Source organism: Rhincodon typus, chromosome 6 (assembly GCF_021869965.1).
Source record: "Rhincodon typus isolate 14 chromosome 6, sRhiTyp1.1, whole genome shotgun sequence".
Lineage (NCBI taxonomy): Eukaryota > Metazoa > Chordata > Chondrichthyes > Orectolobiformes > Rhincodontidae > Rhincodon > Rhincodon typus.
In genome coordinates, this window is record NC_063337.1 from 27363096 (window position 1) to 27383200 (window position 20105).

General features: G+C 40.0%; 1 protein-coding gene across 1 annotated transcript in view; it reads left to right on the plus strand.

Annotated features, from left to right (window-relative positions):
* The window catches only part of dclk1a (doublecortin-like kinase 1a), a 318233-nt gene that overhangs the window by 176536 nt on the left and 121592 nt on the right, over positions 1-20105 (plus strand). The window lies entirely within an intron of this gene.

The window sequence follows — 20105 nt, forward strand, 5'->3', positions numbered from 1 at the left end:
GGTATGCAGGGTAGTTTGATCTCAGAGTAGGATAACAGGTCGGCACAACATCGTGGGCCGTAGGGCCTGTACTGTGCTGTACTGTTCTATGTTCTAAAAATCATAGTAGAAATAGAATAACGTGTATTCAGACTGTGGGGACTGCTGTAGACAGACTAAAAAGGGATTCAGATTAAAAATTCAGATTAAAAAAAGGGATTCTTGTTGCCTGTTATGTAGTGTGAAGCAATGGAGGGCACAAGAGAATGAAAAACAATGGCTGGTTTCTACTGCTGGCAAACCTGCCTGCAAGACAGAGGACTGACGTGGAGAGAAAACCATTCAGTCAACAAGAGTTAACAGAAAGCATCAAAGATAAATTTTTGAACAGTAAAGGAATTAAGGGTTATGGTGAGTGGGCGGGTAAGTGGAGCTGAGTCTCAAAAAGATCAGCCATGATCTTATTAAATGGCGGTGCAGGCTTGAGGGGCCAGATGGCCTACTCCTGCTCCTAGTTCTTATGTTCTTATTTCAAACTGAATGTAGTCTCCTTATCAATTGTGCTTTCTTCCTCAGAGTAGCAAAGTTGTGCTTGTGTACAGCTTTTTGTGTGCATGCCCTTTCTAATCACTGGATTCTTTGAAATCTTGTTTATAGGAGAATAGTTTTATCTTTCTCTTATAACCATTCAAAATAGCCATTTTCTTTACTCAATGCACCAGTGGGCCCCAAGAACAGTCACGGATATTGCTGTCCAGCTATTGGGACAATAAGCTTATTTCCTTTAAGTCTGTCCAAGGTTCACAAGTAGGGCAATTGTAAAAGGGGATCAGCACCTTCTGTTGTTGCAACAGAGAGACTGTATGCGTAATTGATGAGGAACTTGAGAAAGTAAGTTATCTGACACAAGGTTAGACAAACAGGAGGCTGGAAGAACGCAGCAGGCCAGGCAGCATCTGGAGGAAGGAGCTGTCAACATTTTGAGTATCACCCTTCTTCAGGACTGAGTTAATTCCTGCCAGCTTTCAGCTTTTGGGATTTTGATTGATTGCATGATAAATATAAACTTTCATCTCACTGTGCAATTTGTTGGACAGTGTGTGGGTGTGAGGGCAGGTGTGACGTGGTTTTTAATCTTGTGAATCTGCTGTAATTTTTTTAAACCTCTGGATTCGAAAATATCTCTGGCCATCTGTTCTACACCTTCCCTCCCTGCACACCATCCACATGCAATTGGGACACAGTTGCATCTACCCCTCTTCATTGTCAACACCTTCAAGTTTCAGAAAAAGCAAGTTGCCTTCTTCATGATATAATACAATACACAACAGACTATGATGATTCCTGGAACTCTTGTTTGATTACACTATAGGATTTATCTGAGCATCTAAAACAAAATTATACATTGGTTGCTCTAATGCAGTTAATACAGTGGCTTTGTATCTATCGCTCCATCTGTTTGTGATGTGTTACTGGAATCATAAACCACAACTTCATTGGATGACCCCGAACAATACTCAACCATCTTAATACATGGTTCTGAGGGATGAGGACAAATATGGTGCATTGCCACATGGTGAAAACATCATAGTACCTATACCAGATTCTCAGGACATACAAAACAAATTGAAAGAACATAGGACACATAATGTTTGTCTGGGTGAGATGTTTTGATCTGGGTTTGATTTTTGAGCCTTTTCCAATGATGCTAAAGAAGGGATGCCTCCTGTGATGTTTATTCCAACCTAACATTTCCCATTCTTACCTTCTATCTATTTATAACATAAATATAAAGGACCAAACAGAAGTCCCTATGTCCCTTAATGTTTTTAATATTTACAAATCTATCAATCTCAGTCTTAAACATATTCAATGACTGAGCCTCCACAGCTCTCTGGGGTAGAGAATTCCAAAGAATCACCCTCTGAGTGAAGAAATTCCTTCTCAACTCAGTCCTAAATGGCCTCTCTTCTTAATCTGAGACTATGCCTTCTCTTTCTAGGTGCCTCAGCCAGGGGAATCATCCTTTGTGCATCTGCTGTGTTGATCCCTGTAAGAACTTTGTATGTTTGAATGAGATTACCCTTCATTCTTCAAAACAACCAAGGAAATAGTAATCCATTTAATCTTTCCTCAAAGGACAGTTCGTCCATCCCACAAATTCATTTGGTGAACCTTCATTGTACTCCTCCTGTTGCGAGTACATCTTTCTGTAGGTAAGGAGACCAAAACTGCAAGAAATATTCCAGGTCTGGTTTCACCAAGGCTCTATGTAATTGCAGTAAGACATTTTAACTTATATTCCCAAATCCTCTTATAATAAAGGTCCACATACCATTTCCCTTCTAGATTGCTTGCTGTTCCTTCATGTTAACTTGCAGTGACTCATGAATAAGGATATCCAAGTCCCTTTGAAGTTCAACATTTCCCACCCCATTCCCAATAAGAGATACTCTGTATTTTGTTTCTGCTGCCTAAGTGGTTAAATTCACATTTCTCCATGTTGTATGTTATCTGACAAAACTATTCCCACTCACTTAGTCTCTTCAAATCCCCTTGAAGTGCCTTTGTATCCTCCTCACATTTCGCACTCCCACCTAATTTTGTGTTCACTGCAAACGTGGAAACGTTACATTTAATCCTCACATTGATCTCTTTGTGAACAGGTGGCCCAAGCACTGATCCTTGCAATACCCTACTAGTCAGAGGTTGCCAACCTGAAACTGTGCCACTTATTCCTATGCTGTTTGCTGTCCATTTAACAGCTGTCAATCCATGCTGGTCTATTCCCAATGTGCTCTAATTTTGCTCATCAAAATAAGAATTTCTTTGAATTATGCTGGTTGAACCGATTAGCAAAAATACTTGACTTAACCTCCAAATGCTAAAGAGATCAATTTGAACATAAAGTCTACCAATTGTCAAGTCAGAGCACACTGAGATAGCTTCTTCAATGTATTGTGCACTTCAGTGATATTTTCCTGCAGCTCATACTATCACCTATATAAAGTAGCATTTATGCTTTTCACCCTGTTATAGACCTTCCTTTCCTTTTGTTCTTTTGTCCATCCTCTGTAACCCACCCTAAACCCCCTATCTTGATTAAAATGTATTACATCACTAACTTTTCTCCAGTCTGATGCATGGTCATCAACTCGAAAATCTGAGCCACATTTTGCCACAAGCTTATATCAAGACTACTGCTGTATCTGGACCCCAATGGATTCCAGAGTAAGGAACTCAGGACAGCTTGGCCCACTGCAATGGACATGAATGGTCTCTATTATGTGACCAGTGGAGGTGCAGCTAAGGCACAAGTAATAGAGAAGCACACAATAGCCATCAGCATTTGTGGAGTTGCTTATTGTGATCAGAGGTTGTCTATCCAGGAACTCCACACGAAGTAGCTGAGCTGAAAGATGGGAATACAGCAGCGTTTCCATTTGCTGCCAGTGTCATTGAAAATCCTTTCATTTGTAACATGGCCTCCAACTCTGGTTGTGCAGCTGCCTCCTTTCACTTGCTTGGATTTTGAAACCCTGTGGTGAGCATGTACATTTCACGGTAAATCTCAGTTTCTGCCACTGCTTGGTGGTTGTGGCCAAGTCTGCTGGTGCGCCACTGATGAAAGTGCAAAGAGGGGAAAGCAGTCAGGGATGTAGCTGGATACATTTTCGAAAGCTTCAGCAAAGAGGTAGATTTCACGGAGCATCTTAAAAAAGGAAATTGAGGTGGAGAAGTGGAGAGGTTAAGGGACTGAAATCCAAATTAGGGCACACGCACCAGGAGATATGACTGCCTGTGGTAGAGCGACTGGATTAGGGGATGTTGAAGCACCTGCAGTTAGATGGCTGAAGATATATTGAAGGGTTGTGAGACTGAAGAAGATTACAGTCTTTGGGAGGGGTGAGACCATTAGGGATTTGCAAGCAAGATTGAGGATTTGAAAATTGAGGTGTAGTTTAAGTAGGAAATGTTTTAGTTCAGAAAATACAGAGCAATGAAAAAACCGAATTTGGTGCAAGTTAGGACACATTTTGGATGATCTCAAATTTAAAGAGTTGAAAATTCTGTCAAAATAATTTAGTTGAGAAGTAAGAAAGACATGGTGGATTGCTGCAACAACAGGTAAGTTGGGGCAGTGGTAGAGTGGACAGTGTTTTGGAGGTGGAAATAAATGGTCTCACTGACATCTTGGCTATGTCACAAAATATGGCAGTCAGGCTCTGACTATTTAACTCGGGTGCAGATGGTTACCAGGGAGAGGCATAGAGAATGGTGTGAAAGAATTTGGGCATAGATGTCCAGGTAGTAGAATCAGCATGTGTGACAATTAGGAATAACAAGCTTATTTGGCTCCCAACAATAGGTTTACTGATGGCAAGATTCGGGAACCTTGGCCGACAAGAGAAATTCAGAGATAGTAGGAAATTCAGAGTTTGGTCAAGAAGAAAAAGGAGGCATGCGCGAACAAGGAATTAGGAGGGCTAAAAGGAGTCAAGAATGTCTTAGGCAAACACAATTAAGGAAAATCCTAAGTCATTTTATACATATATAAGGAGCAAGAGGGTAGGAACAAAGGAGGGAATTTATGTGTGGAGCTGGAGGAAGTGGTTTTAGTCCTTAATGAATTGCGTCGGTATTGATGAATGGGAAGGACGTGCTGGATGGTGAATCTTGGGAGCGGATATTCTATGGCATGTCAATATAAAAAGGAGGAGGTGTTGAGTGTTTTGAAAAGCATTAAGGTATACAAGTCCCCAGGACCCGATGGGATCTCGCCCAGAATGCTGAGGGAGCAAGTGAGGAAATTGCTTATACCTTGGACGAAATCTTTGTATCCTCTTTAGTCACAGGAGATGTCCCAGAGGACTGGAGAAAAGCCAACATTGTTCCTTTGTTTAAGAAGAGCAACAGGGATGATATGGAAAATTACAGGCCAGTGAGCCTTATGTCCGTGGTAGGGAAATTATTGGAAAAGATTTTTAGGGATAGGATTTACTCAAAAATATGGACTTATTAGTGACAAACAGCATGGCTTTGTGCCTGGAGGAGTTGGTGAATGCAGATACAACAGCATCATTTATGAGGCATCTTGACAGATAAATGATTAGGCAGGGAATAGAAGGATACAGACCACATAGAAGCAAAATGTTTTCAGTTTAGAAAACCATCATGTGTTGCTGAAATCTTGGTGGACTGAAGGGCCTGTTCCTGTGCAGTACTGTCCTTTGTTCTTTGGAAGATCATTAAGCAAATTATTGGAGCTTGAAACAAAAGCAATTTAATCATTGTGAGAAACTTTAATCTTCATTTAGACTAGACAGATCAATTGGTAAAGGTGATCCGGCAGATGAGTTCGAGTTTATTGAATAATTTTGTGACAGCTTCTGAGAAAAATACATTGTGTGACCAAATAGGGATAAATCTCCTTCAAATCTAATACCACAAAATAAAACTGGGTTAACTAATCAATAAAAGAGTCACTGAGGAAAGAATGATCATCATACAATTGAATTCTATATTAAGTTTGAAAGTGGTCTAATCTAATTTTAAACAAGAATCTTTAATCTTAAATTATGTAGATATGAGGAGGGATCTAGCTAAGTTTGATTGGTAAATAGATTAGAAAGTAGAGTAATACTTTTAAAAATGGGAAGCTACAAAGAAACAATTCAAAATGTTCAAAAGAAAAGTACATTCCATTAGAAAATTAAAAACTCATCAAGAAACATCCAGGTCTGGTTTACTAATGCAGCGCAAGGTATAGTTGATTGATTGTACAGAGTTTGAGTATTGCTGGTAAAGTCACATTTCATTAAAGATTTTTATCTTGTATCCCAGAGGATAAACAAAAATACCAAATTTCAAAGAGAGTTTTGATTCATAATGCATGGGAAAAAGCATACTCATTGGTTGGCAAATCGGCTCTGAGAGTTAAGGCATTGCCATGGAATGAATCAGGAGCTGTTGTCCCAAAAGTACTTAATATTCAATCACTCACAATGCCTTGTTATTTTTCTTTTTCCTGCAGAGGAAAGATCCTTGCATATGAATATATGTACCCCTAGCAAGCATACTAAAGACCAACAGTTAATATCTTAACTTGATTGTTAGAGTAATTCTTGGCACACTTGGGATTGTTCAGCCACTGATGTCCAACCACAAAATTGCACCTAACATCAAATAATAATGAGTTTTGTGAGCACACCCTAGTTGAGTACAGTCTGGCTATCACAAAGAACCAAAGTGACATTGCTGTTTGATACAATCCATGAGAAGTGGGTCATATGGCCTATATTTATTTTGTTCATAGACCTTTGCAACACAAAAAGAAGCCATTTGTGTCCAAGCTGGTCAACAGAGATCTGACTACACAATTCCCAATTTCCAGCTCTCGACCCATAACCCTGGAAGCTGTAGCAATGTAATGGATATCTAAATACTGCATAAATATTATGAGAGTTTCAGATGCAACCTCCCATTCAGGCAGTGAGTTTCAGACTACCACCACTATCTGGGTGAAACAGTTTCTCCTTCATGTTCCTGTTGGCCTTCTTATGAATATCTTAACATGATCAATAACCCCACACCCCAGATATATCTATATATGTATAAAGTACACTCTACACAGGTTATACCATTTATAGGAAATTGTCCACAGTCGTTTCTACTTCCAGCGGATTCACATCATCCCTACAGTGATCAGACCACTGAAAGGGTCATCAACCAGTTTTCAGAGAATTCCTGAACTAACTACTAGCAGTAAAAGCTTCACTATGGTGACTTCTCCATCTGCCCTTAGCAGGAAAATCTTCCTGAGGCTTTAGTTCATTATAGAATTCATCACTGTAAGTGAAGACTGTTGTCCCTCGTGCAATTCTGCCTGGTAGCTTTCAAAGGACCATCAGCCTTTTCTTCTCTGCCGACCACAACAGCTGCAGCCTGTCTCTATATATGACATTTCTTGCTCTCATTTACATTCCAAAGCCTCTGAGACAGAAAGCCTGCCCATTGTCAGCCTACGTGTTTCTGCCTTTGTTTTCAAGTGTGAACGTTTGCACCTTGCTGTCAGTAAGTCTCAATCTTAGCCGCTTTTCTTCATAGAAGACCATAAAATGTAGGGTCAGAAGTAGGCCATTCAGGCCATTGAGTCTGCTCTGCCATTCAATTAGATTATGCCTGATCTGATCAAGCTCAACTCCACGTTCCTGCTTATTTCTCATCACCCTTGATTAATAAGTTGCCTAACTTAATCTTGAATATACCTGATGACCCTCTGAGAGAACAATTTTCTCCTCTTCTCTATCTTAAATAAATGACCATTTATTCAGAAATTATGCCCTCTAGTCCTAGATTCCCACAAGGAGAAATAACCTTTTTGCATCCACACTGTCAAGTACTCTAAGAATCTTGTATGATTCAATACGGTTCCCCCTCATTCTTCTAAATGTCAAAGAGTATAGGGCGAACCTACTCAATCAGTCTTCATAAAATAGTCCAACTGTAACCATGATCAGCCTAGTGAACCTTCTCTAGGTGCCCTCTGATGCCAGCATATACTTCCTTTGATAAAGGGTCCACAACTATTCACACTATTCCAGCTGTGGTTTTACTAGTGATTATAATAAGACCTGCCTATTATACTCTATTCACATTGAAAGAAAGACCAACATATCATTCGCTTCCCCTATAACCCACTGAATTTTGATGTCAGTTTTTTTTGTGATTTAGTCTCAAGAACTCCCAAATTTCTCTGTGCAATCACTTTCTGCAGTCTTTCTCCATTTAAATAATATTAAACCCCTCAATTTTTTCAGCCAAACTGCATAACCTCTTGTTCTACATTGTACTCCATGTGCCAACATTGTACCCACTTGCCTAACCTCTGTAGACACTTTGTGCCATCTTCAACACTTGCCTTCCCATCCACTTTTGTGCCATCCAAAAATTTGGCTATAACACATTCGCTTTCCTTATTTTCATCATTAATAGATTGCAAATAATTGTGGCCCTAATAATTAACCCTGTAGGACTCCACTAGCTACACATTGCCATCCTGAAAATGACCCTTAACACAAATCTGTCTTCTGTTGGGCCATAGACCATAAGAAATTGGAACAGGAGTAGGCCATTTGGCCCCTCAAGCCGGTTCCACCAATTAATGGGGTCGTGGCTGATCCCACATTCCTCATGTTCACTTTCCTACCCTTACACCATAACCCTGAATTCCTCTACTCGTCAAGAATCTATCTATCTCAGCCTTAAATATAGACAAGGATACTGACTCCATAGCTCTCTGTGGCAAGGAGTTCCAAAGACACTCAACCCTCTGAGAGAATAAATTCCTCTTCATCTCAATCTTGAATTGGCATTCCTTCATTTGAGACTGTGATCTGTGGTCCTAGACTGTTCCATGAGGGGAAACATGCTCTCAGCGTTTACCTTGTCAAGCCACTTAAGAGTCCTATATGTTTCAATAAAATCATATCTCATTCTTCTACACTACAATGAGTCGTGTCTCAACCTGTTTAGCCTTTGCCCATAAGACAAACCCTCCATATCAGGGATCATCATTTTGAACCTTCTCTGAACTGCCTCCATTGAAATAATATCTTTCCTTAAATAAGACATCCAAAACTGTTCATAATACTTCAGATATGGTCTCACTAACACCTTATACAGTTGCAGTAAGACTTCCTTACTCTTATTCTCCAACCCCCTTGAAATAAGGGCTAAAATTCCATTAGCCTTCCTGCCGTACCTGTGTGCTAGCTTTCTGTTCTTCATGCACAGGTCCTTTTGTGTTGGAGTTTTTCCCCATTTAAATCATAGTCTGTTCTTTTGTTCTCCCTTTCAAAGTGAACAACTTTGCATTTTCCTATATTATGCTCCATTTGCCAACATTATGCCCATTTACTTAACCTATTAATGTCTCTCTGCAAAATGTTTGTATCACTGTCACAATCTGCCTTTCCAACTAATTAGTTGGCCAATCTATCCATGCTAACACCAATGCCATGGGCAGTTATTAAGCAGCCCAATGCGTAGTATCATATGCCTTCTGAAAATACAAATATATTACGTCCAGTGTTTCTCCTTTATCTATCCTGCTTATTACTGCTTCAATGAATACTAATAAATTTGTCAGGCATAATTTCCTATTTGCAAAGCATTGCTGACTTTGCTTGATCATAATGTGTATTTTAAATAGCTCTGCTATTACATCCTTTATAATAGACTATGATATTTCCAATAACAGACATTAAACTAAGTGGGAACACAGTGTGGAATTGGAGGAAGACAGCAGGCCAGGCAGCAGGAAGGTTGACATTTCAGGTCGGGCTGTGTTCCTCCAGCTCCACACTGTGTTGCCTCTGACTCGAGCATCTGCAGTTCTTGCTATCCCATTAAACTAAGTAGCCTGTTTTTGTAGTCTTCCCTTTTTAAGTAAAAGTGTTAGATTAACAGTTTTCCAATTCTTTAGGGCTTTTCCAGAATACGAAGATTCCTGGAAGATAACTACCAATACTTCTGCTATTTCTGTAGCTACTTCCTTTTATTCCCTAGAATGCATCCAGTCTGTTCCAGGGGACTTATTGGTCTTTAGCCCGATTAGATTCACTAGCACTTTCTTCTGCCACCCAAGCCATAAAGCTTGTTGGATAGAACACACTGAAAATCATATATTACTCTTTATTGCTCCATTTTACCTTGAATTAAAAGAGACACTACAAAATACTGCCATCTTATAAAACTTCACACTCATGACAAATGTTACAATCCAGGTATGGTCTGATGAAGCATTTGTATAGCTGTAGGATGGCATGTAACATAGAATCATAAATCCCTACAGTGTGGAAATAGGCCATTTGGTTCCGCAAGTCCACACTGACCCTCCGAAGGGCATCACATATAGACCCAGCCCCAACCCTATACTTGCCATGGTAACACATCTAACCCACACATCCCTAGCCAATATGGGGCAATTTAGCATGGCCAATCCACCTAACTTGCACATCTTTGGACTATGGGAGGAAACTGGAGCACCCAGAGGAAACCCACGCAGACATGGGGGGATCATGCAAGCTCCACACAGACAGTCGCCTGAGGGTGGAATTGAACCCAGGTCCCTGGCGCTGTGAAGCAGCAGTGCTACCTACTGAACCACCGTGCTTCCCCCACATTGTAAAGTTCTAGGTATGAAGGTGAGAATTCCATTAGCCTTTTGTATTTATTAATCCATGAAATTTTCAACAATCTATATGCATTACCCCTTAAGTGCACCCACAATGTTTCGAGCATTTCACTGTTTAGAAAGTACTCTAGTGTCTCCTTTTGGATCCAAAGCAAATTACCTCACACTTGCCTATTCCACTTAAAGTAGAACTTGCTTGTATTGAAAGTCAGCAGCAGGCAATTGGTTGGAGAAGGACTATAAGTAACCCTTGACTACAGAGAAAAGATGTGGTAAATATCAGAAATTCTGACCCATTCATGACTACATGTAAAATTATATAAATAAAAAAGAACATCATGGAAAGGCTCAAGGAAAAAATTAACAGTGTGGTGGACTGCATTCACTTGCCTGTCAGCTTTTCTGGAACATTATACTGTCCTTGTATTGGAGCCAATCTACAAATGTGCTGAAACGGATGAAACAACATGCTGTATTGAATTATTTATCAACAAAATCAAATAGTCAAAGCTCCTAGGATTTTTAAAAATAACTTTTTTGATGAATCGTAGATAGCCTCAACTACTTTTCAAATCTCTCTATTTTCTTTTTTACTCATTCACTGAGCCTAATTATTTTGCAGATGAAAGATCTTATGGACTTGATTATCAATTTGCTGAATGTAATAGCAAACTAGCATTTCAAGTTCTGTTGCACAATTTTGTTTCAGTTATATCAATTTGGCTAGAGTTATTTAAACTGATAACTAGTATACAACATCAGCTATAAGGCATGCATCAATGATTGTCACCACAAGCCTTTACAAATATTTTAACCTCAACACTATTATAAGGTCACAGCTGTTTCTGGGTCTGTGGTTTCATTGCACTGTGATCTGCAATTTTCAGTCAAGCCTAGGTGAGCATTTGATTAAATATACGTGCAAGTTGCCTACTCCATTACAATTTCAGCAAAGCCTCTGTTGGGTTTTTGCTACAAACTCTTGGTTCCTTTTTTAGCTGAATCCATTCAGGAAATACAGACCCATAGCAGGGTCATCGCAATCAATTCATTGCCTGTTAGTTGATCACATCAGTGGAGTCAGTCAATCTCAGACTTGATAGCGAAGTAGTTATAGATCAGTGAGAGGTATTGATTTCATTTTCAGAAGTGGATGATGAGTAATAATTATCTTATTGATTTACTAGAGTGTAAGGTGGAGATCGCCCACCATGCACTGATCTAAATTAACTGACTGTCCTTTAGTAACATTTTTGGATTTCAAATCTGTAATCATGACCTTTTATTAAAAAGATAAATTTTAAATTTTTAAAAATTATACACACATTTCTATAGTTTGCAACTTAAATATAATAGGAGTCAATTTTTGAGCCTAAGTAGATGGCAGAAAACCTTGCCTGCCGCCCATCTATAATAGAAAATCATGGCTAACAACCTCCCAATTTTCAATTTCTTCTGACAGCAGCAGTATTTGGTGTCACTAGCATCGATTAAAAAAATTAACCACAATGACGTACTTGTTCTTTTCCGATGTGTCAGCTCTCAAGCAATACCTTTTCAAAATTGAGGGTAGTTAGCCAAACATCTGCCTGAAACTAAGGTTTAAATCTCATCATTTTAACTAAGTAATGGTGTGGGTGTAGAAATTCAGTTACACAGTGACTGTTTGTCAGGATTTAGACTGTCCCTAATATGGTGAGCAGGAAGTACTCTGTACATTATACTCACTGCCTGCTAGGCTGCATAAAATAACACAAGATGCTTATTCCATTTGCAGTTAGGAACAGCATTCTTCCAATTGATATTACCTCACATGCTGCAGCACGCAGCCACAGCTATTGCTCTACTCAATGGCCTTTGCCATCCCATCCCAATTCCACTGTAAGCACTTACCCAGTTATTATTGCAGGTATTGCATCAGTGTAGTCATCTATTCTGCTTTTGACACTGAGCTGCCTGTTAGTAACCATTGCTCACTGGTTTGATAATGAGGCATGAGCCTGTATAATGAGCGTGCGCTGGGTCATATTGTCAGTATTAAAAATTGCAGGTGCCTTTAAGGATAAACCAAATAAATCAGCTCCAGAGTTGATTGAGAACATGTAGTGCTCATTGAACCATTGTCTCTGGGCTGTGGCTTGCAACTTTGACAGAGTTGCGATGGTGCACCTCCTAGGCTGGGAAAATGCTACCAGTTTACAGGAATATTTCTGTGGGTGGCATGTCCTAGGGCTGCAACACAATGGAGCTCTTTGCGGATGAGGTCCCAAAAACTGCAGGAAGTTCTGTGCACTGTGCACTGGCAAGAAGAGCTTTGTTACAAGAACTCAATATTCCACTGAATCACCCAAGGTAACTGCGATTACAAAATGACTGAATTTTACATCTAATTTGAAAAGGAGAAGATTGGGTTTTAACCAATATTTTAAACTTAAAGAAGAGTAACGCCATGGGCATGACAGCTAAGCTAGATGAAGCAGACAGGCACTCTTAGCTAAGGGATAGATCAACAGTAATGCAGTGGCAGTTATCTAAGGGGATAGAAAGATTTTAAATGGGGATACACCATCATGATTAACTAAAGAAGTTAGGGAAAGCATCAAATTAAAGGAAAAAACAAACTGCTGAAAGGTGACTGGCTGGCCAGACCATTGGTCAGAATTTAAAGAACAGCAGACAATGAATAACAGGCTAATGGGGACAAAGAAATTAGAGCATGAGAGGAAGCTGGCTGCAAATGTAACAATGGATAGCAAGAGTTTCTACAGGAATTTAAAAAGGAAGAAGAGTAAGTAAAGTGAGTGACCTCTATAGAATGACGATGGGGATGAAATGAACAAATATTTTGCTTGTGTGTTCACGGTAGAGAATACAAAAAACATTACAGTAATAGTTCTAAATCAGGAGGTGGAAAAGAAAGGAAGAGGAACTTAGTGAAATTACAATCATGAGGGAAGCGGTACTAAGCAAACTGATGGAGCTGTGGACTCGTTTCATCCTCGGGTCTTAAGAAGTTGCTAAAGAAGTAGTAGATGTGTTAGTGTTAATTTTCTAAAACTTCCTACACTCACGATAAGTTCCATCAGCCAGGAAAGTAACTGCAGGATTTAAGAAGGGAGGGAGGCAGCAGAAAACAACAGGCTAATTAACTTGAAATCTGCCCATAAGACCATGAGGTGTCAAAGCAGAAGTAGGCCATTTAGCCAATGAATCTGCTGTGAAATTCAATGAGACATTCAACTCATAGCTGATCTGAAAATCTTCAACTCCACTTTCCTACCTTTACCCTATTATCCTTAATTCCCTTATTGATTAAAAGTCTGTCTATCTCAGCATTAACTACACTTAATGACACAGCCCCAACAGCCCTTTGTGGTAAAGAATTCTAAGATTCACTACCCTCTGAGAGAAAGAAGTCCCCATCATCTCTGTCCTAACTAGGTGACCCCTTATTCTGAGATTATTCCCTTTGGTCCGTGCACTCTCCCACAATGGGAAACAACCTCTCAACATCTAAATGAAAACCAAAAGAAGTGTAGATGCTGTAAATCAGAAACAAAAACAGAAGTTGCTGGAAAAGCTCAGCAGGTCTGACAGCATCTGTGAAGAGAAATCAGAGTTAACAGAACTGAGGAAGGATCACTGGACCTGAAATGTTAACCCCGATTTCTCTTCACAGATGCTGCCCGACCTCTCAGCATCTGCCCTATCAAACCCCTATGGATCTGAAATGTTTCAATAAGGTTGCCGCACATTTTTGTGTTACCAGTGCTCTCATATTAAGAAATGAGCCAGAATGTGTATTGTATCGGCATGCTTCAGTGGAACATAGAATTACACAATACAGATACACTTACTGAATGCTCACACTAGTTGTTGGTTGGTTATGGACTGGGAGGGTGTGCAGCAAGTCAACACCAATGTGAAGATGAATGGGAGAGTGGACCTGTGTGAGCAGGCCAATGCGGCAGGGGATAAAAGTCACCGGAAATAAAAAACAGAGCCTTGAACCTGTTTCTACTCATCAGAGTTGAAATGTAATACCACAGGAAACCAGATAAATGATAGGTGAGTTTCTTACATGTCTTTAATGTTTGGCCAAATGGTTCAAAACTAAGAGATGTTATTACAGTTCTTCTTGAAATATTTAACATTCCATTTCATTATTGATAAATAGAGATGGTTAGGCAGGTGATGTGTTGCAACTGTAGTGTGTGGGAGCTGATGGACACCAATGCCATCCAGAGTGAACACATCTGCAGCAAGTGTTGGCTCTCAAAGAACTTCAGCTCAGAGTTGACGAGCTGGAGACTGAGCTGCAGATGTGGCAACATATCAGGAAGAGGGAAAGTTACCTGGACATTGTCTTCTAGGAGACAGTTCTCTTAATTAATTACATCAAATTTGGTCCATGGTTAAGGACAGATGGGTGTCACTGCATGTGAAGCAGGTTTGGGAGTTCCAGTTTAACTTTGAAGGAGTCTCAGCCAAATCTGTTTGCCATTAGATGTGAGGTTCTTACTCCTGATGTGGACAATGGCACAGACTGCAAGGAGGATAAGTGAACTGACCAAAGTGCTAGCACCATTCAAGTTGGGGATGAGAAGGGAAATGTAGTAGTAATAGAACATTGAACATAGAACAGTACAGCACAGTACAGGCCTTTCGGCCTCCAATGTTATGCCGAACTTTTACCCTACCTTATACTATCATCCATATGCCTATCTAATAGCTGCTTAAATGCCCCTAATGAGGCTGACTCCACTACCCTCTCCGGCAATGCATTCCACGCCCCGACCACTCTCTGAGTAAAGAACCTACCTCTGACATCTCCCCTATATCTACCTCCACTCACTTTAAAACTATGCCCCCTCGTAATAGCTATCTCCACCCTAGGAGAAAGTCTCTGGCTGTTTTCTCAATCTAAACCTCTGATCATTTTGTACACCTCTATCAAGTCACCTCTCATCCTTCGTCGTTGTAAAGAGAAAAACCCTAGCTGTCTCAACCTTTCCTCGTAAGACCTTCCCATTCCAGACAACATCCTGGTAAATCTCCTCTGCACCTTTTCCAACACTTCCACATCTTTCCTGTAAAGAGGCGACCAGAACTGGACACAATACTCCAGATGTGGCCAAACCAGGGTTTTGTATAGCTGGAGCATAACTTCACGGCTCTTGAACTCAATCCTTCTATTAATGAAAGCTAACACACCATACGCCTTCTTAGCAACTCTATCCTAATAGGGGTAGAATAGTTTGGGGAATAGATACTTTTCTTTGCAGCAAAGGCAGAGTCCTGAAGGCTGCGTTGCCTACCTGGTGCCAAGGTTTAGGACATTTCTTCAGGGCTGGAAAGAAATTTGAATTGGGAGGGGAAGAATCCAGCTGCAATGATTCATGTAGGTACGAACCATGTAGGTAGACTAGGAAAGAGGTTCTGCTGAGGGATTATGAGCAGCTCAGGGATTAAAAAGCAAAACCATCAAGTTAAAAGCTCCAGAGCAACATGCAACTTAGTTTAGGATAAGTGAGATTAGAAAGGTAGAATACGTGTCTCAAAGATTGGAGTGGGAGAGAGAAATTCTGTTTCTTAACACACTAACGCATGTACTGGGGAAAGACAAGTACAGAATCATCACATTGTGAGAGCATTGAAGGAGGCCAATCAGCCCATCATGCCTGCATCAGCTCTTCACAAAAGCATCATTACCTAGTACCAATCTCCTGTCTGTTCCCCAAACCAATGATTCTGTATTTGTCCAAATAATCATCCAATGCCGTCTTAAATGCCTTAATTGAATCTGCCTTTACCACATTTCCAGGCATTGTATTCCATACCCTAACTATTTACTGTGTGAAAAAGCTTTTTCTCACATCACTCTTGTTTCCTTTTGACATCATTTTTAAATTAATGCCCTTTCATTCTTGTTCCTTTCTACTCTATCCAGCCAATTCGTGATTTGGAAAACCTCTATCAAATCTCCTCTCAGGCTTCTTCCATCCAAGCAGAACAGTCCCAACTTCTTCAATCTAACCTCATACCTGAAGTTTCTCATTCCCCATTCTTATAAGTCACTTTGCACCCTCTCCAATGCATACACATCTTTCCTATAATGTAGTGCCTACAACTGTACACAGTACTCCAGGTGAGGTATAACAAGTGTTTTATGCAAGTTTAACATCACCTCCTTGCTCTTGTACTCTCTGGCCCTATTAATAAAGTCAATGACACTGTGTGTTTTACTTACTGCTCTCTATACCTGTCTTCACCTTCAATGATCTGTGCACATATACACCGAAGTCCCTCTGTTCCAGCACCCACTTTAGATTCAACCTATATTTTACAATGTCTTTCAATGCTCTTCACCAAAGTGCAACAACTTCCCTGCATTGAATGTACCTTCCATCTAACCACTACTCTCCAGCTTGCCCTTTTAGAGTTCCACACTGTCCTGCTCACAGTTTACAATTTTTCCCACTTTTGTGTCAGCTGCAAACATTGAAATTGTCCCTTGCATACTAAGACCTAAATCTTTAATATGCATCAGGAATAGGTTGCAAACTGACCCCGGAGGAACTCCACTATAAACCTTCCTCCAGCCTAATATACAACCATTGAAACAATTTTGTATCCATGTTGCTACTGTCCTTTCGAGACACTGACCTATCACTTTCCTCACAAGTCTGTTGTGTGGCAAGTATTAAACATCTTCTGGAAATCTGAAGCATACACAGAGAATGCTGGAGAAACTCAGCAGGTCTGGCAGCATCTGTGAAGAGAGAAACATTTTGAGTCTGGTATGACTCCATTACAGCCTTCTGGAAAACCATGTGTACCACATCAACAGCATTACCCTCATCCAGCCTTTCTGGTATCTCTTCAAAAAACTTCAGCAAGTTGGTTAAACACAACTTCTCCTTTAGAAATCCATGCTGACTCTTCCTAATCAATCCACCTTTTTCCATGTGACTACTAATTCTACCCCAAATGCCTCCAGAAACTCCACCACCACCGAAGTTAAACTGACTGGTTTGTAGTTGCTGGAATTATCCTTACAACCTTTCTTGAACAAGGCCGTAAAGTTTGCAATGCTCCAACCTTCCAGCACCTACCCCTAGTCCAGGGAAGACTGAAAGATTATGGCCACTGCCCCTACAATTTCTACCCTCAATTCCTTCGAAGTCCTTGGATGCATTTCATCCAGTCCTCGTGCCTTGTGAAGTTTGAGTACCAACAATCTATCCAAGACTTCTTCCTTATTAATTTTGAACCCTTCTAGTGACAAAGCTTCCTCCTCTGTCATCATGGCCTGGGCAGTAGCCTCCTCTTTTTTAAAAAAAAACAAAATGGAGTATATTTAAGGTGAAGATAGACTGATTTTTAATTAGTAATGGGTTAAAGGGTTATGGAGAGTGGCCAGGAAAGTGGAGTTGAGGCCGAGATAAGATCAGCCGTGTTTATATTAAATGGAGAAGTAGTCTCGAAGGACTGAATTGCTTACTCCCGCTCCTAGTTCTTTTCTTACTTTCATTTAATTCCTCAACCATATCCCCTGCCTCCGTGTATCAGTCTCCTTTTTGCTCACTAATTGGCTGTACTCCTCCTTTAACCACTCTTATTATTTATCTGCCTGTACAGCTGTTTTATTGATATGGGTTTAATTTAAACCATGTGGAGATGAATTGTATCTAATGTTCTAGATAGGACTTCAAACTAATTAATGGGTGGCAGGAAGGGTTCAACAGAAGGAAAGTTTAAAGAAGCAGAAAGAAATGAGGGAACAAAAGTGCAGGGTAGTGAAGAAGTGAATAATATTCAAAGTGTGAGAGGAAGGGGCAGAAAATACACTCAGAGCACTGCCGCAGAGATTAGAACTAGAGAGAGCAATAATGGTAAAATGTCAATGCATAATACTCTTTATCTGAATTCATGCAGCATTTATGAAGAGACAGATGAGTTGACTGCACAAATCAAAATAAATAATTGTTACTTGATGGCTATTACAAAGACATGGTTGCAGGTGATCAGGACTGAGAACTCAATATTCAAAGACATTCAGCATTCCAGAAGAACAGACACAAAGGAGACGGAGATGAGGTATTGTTGTTCATAAAGGAAATATGAGTGCAGTGGTGAGTAGGCGGTGCATTAGATAGTGATATGGAATCAGTTTAGGTAGAAGTAAAGAATAGCCAGGGAAGAAAGTCGCAGGCAGGGGCAACATTCCCTGTAAACTGCACGGATTGAGAAGTTGCTGGGAAGCTCTACGCACCCTGATTGACATGCAGGGCTTCCCCTTCCAGAAGCTACAGCAGCAGAAAGAATTTGAGAGAACTTTGGGTAGAAGTATTCTACAGGCGCTAGAAGACATCCCTGACTGTTAGACAAAGTATAAATCAGGAAATAATGGAAATGTGTAAGAAGGGCACTACCTTTGACATGGGTGACTTTAATCTGCCTATTAACTGGACAAATCAGATGGGTAAGGATCACATGGAAGATGAATTTGTCGAGTGCATCAGGGATTATTTCTTGCGCAACCTACTCAGTAGCAAGCTATTTTACAGCTAGTGATGTATAATGAGTTTGGATTAATAAAAAGATGTTATTGTTAAAGATCTGCTGAGGATAGTGAGCATATTAAGGTAAAATTTAAGATTCACTTTGAGGGAGAGGTATTCTGGCCTCAAGTTAATGTCTTAACTTAAATAAAGGCATTATGGAGGGATGAAGGAAGAGCTGTCTAAAGCAGATTAGGAAAATTGACTAAAGGCAAGATCTGTAGATGAGCAGTAGCAGATATTTCATAAGACTCAGGAAAATCTTTTCCTAGTCAAAAAGAAGACTGAATGACACCCATGGTTAACAAAGGCAGTTGAGGATAGTATCCTCTCAAAGCTGCAAAAACAAGTGGTAGACAAGAGGATTGGGATTTTTTTCCAAAACAGCAATGGATGACTGAAAAGCTAATGAAAATGAAGAAAATTGATTTGTGAAAGTTAATTGCCTAGAAACATAAAAACAAACAGCAAGAGCTTCTACGTGTATATAAAAAGGAATAGAGTAGCTAAGGTGTGTGTGAGATCTCTGGAGGATGTAGCAGGGAAATTGATAATGGAAACAAGGAAATGGCAAGTAATTTAAACCAATATTTTGCTTTGGGCTTTATGGTGGAGGACACTGTAAACATCTAATAGATATCTGATAAGCACAATGCTATTGGGAGGAAAGCTCTTGTAACAGTCTCTATTATGAGGGACAATGTATTTGACAAACTAATGTGACTAAAAGCAGACAATCACCAGGACCTAATGTTCGACATCGAAGGGATTTAAAGGAAGTGGTTGCAGAAATAGTGGAGATATTGATTCACATGTTTCTAGAAGTCACTGGATTCCAGGAGCATTCCAGTGGATTGGAAACTACCATTGTAATGCCCCTGTTCAAGAAGGGAGGGTGACAGACAGCTGGAAACTAGAGACTAGTTAGACTAATATCTGTCATTCAGAAATATTAGAGTTCATTATTATGGAAGAAATGGCAGGGCATTTAGAAAAGCTCAATGCAATCAAAAAAAACAAACTGGTTTTGTGAAAGGGAAGTAATGTTTGACAAATTTGTTGGAGTTCATTTGAGAACATAACAAGCTCAGTTGACAAAGGGGAGCCAGCAGATGTAGGGTATATCAATTTATAGAAGGCATTTGAAAGCGGGTCACATAAAATGTTATTACACAAGAAAGGAGCTCACAGTATTGTAATTAATTAATTCATTACCAGATTGAGGATTGGTTAACTAGAACATAGAACATTACAGCGCAGTACAGGCCCTTCGGCCCTCGATGTTGCGCCATCCTGTGAAACCAATCTGAAGCCCATCTAACCTAAACTATTCCATTATCATCCATATGTTTATCCAATGACCA